The sequence below is a fragment of the Cetorhinus maximus genome, unplaced genomic scaffold (genome assembly GCF_964194155.1).
Source record: "Cetorhinus maximus unplaced genomic scaffold, sCetMax3.hap1.1 HAP1_SCAFFOLD_52, whole genome shotgun sequence".
Taxonomy (NCBI): Eukaryota; Metazoa; Chordata; class Chondrichthyes; order Lamniformes; family Cetorhinidae; genus Cetorhinus; species Cetorhinus maximus.
In genome coordinates, this window is record NW_027596102.1 from 2,173,202 (window position 1) to 2,174,370 (window position 1,169).

Genomic DNA, 1,169 nt, shown 5'->3' on the forward strand with positions numbered 1-1,169 from the left:
TTTGTCCTGGATTAAGTCAATATCCTTCAATTTTATTGGAGTGTAAAACATCTAGACAGGTGTAGAGTTTCCCATCATAATCCTGATTTGTGTATTTTAGATGGAGGAAAGGTTTTGGAGAGTCAGTGGGTGCGTTTCTCACCACAGCATTCTCAGATTCTGACCGGCCCTTCTAGTCACAGTTTCTTGTCAATGGTTTGGCCAAGGATGTTGAAAATGGGGGCTTAAGGGATGGTAATGCCATTAAATGTCAAGGGTATTTTCTTGGATATTCCTTTTGGTGCAGGTGGACATTGCCTGTTAATTGTCTGGGGCGAATATTACTTGTCATTTTGCAGCAAAAGTCTGGTTAATACCCAGGTCTTGATGCACATGGTGACGGATATCATCAGCGTCTGTTGAGTCGCGAATGGTGCTGAACTTTGAACAATGATCCGCGGACACAAGAAGCTCCCACTACCCCACCCCCTAGCCAGCACACCAAACCTACCTCTGTGTTTAAATTGGAGAGAAATTCATTGATGCAGCAGCTTAAGATGGTTGGGCTCAGGACACTGCCCTCAGGCTCTCGTCCAGTTATCTCATGGAGCTGAGATTATTCGCCTGCAAAACAAAAAAAAAAGAAATAAAAAAATATATACTGTTTCCTTGGTATGACTCCAAGCAGTGGGGAAATTGCCCTATCCTTACTGACTACAATTCTCATACCCTCCTTGATACATTATGTGACAAATGTTGTCTTGATATAAAACACAGCAACTCGCTCCTCACCTCATGAATACAGCACTTTTGGCCACGATTAGACCAAGGCGAACTGAGAGCTGGAGCTCGCACGATGCAAAAAGTGAGCGTCAGTGAGTAGTTTGCTGCAGAGTACTTGGCGATTGAAAGCATTGTCCATGATAATTTTCATCACTTTGAACATGATGAACTGTAGGCAGATGGGGCTGTAATTAGATTGGTTTGATTTGTCATGATTTTTTTTGTGTATAGGCATACCTGTGAAAATGCTCACACTTTCGCTGAGATGCCATTACTTTAGATGCACCATACCAGCTTCGATAGGAATGCTTATTCAGCAGCACTGATCTCCCGTATTACTGGCATTATCTAAAAGGACCCATAGCCTCTGCATCATGCAGTTTCTTCATTCATTCCTTAAATTCAAG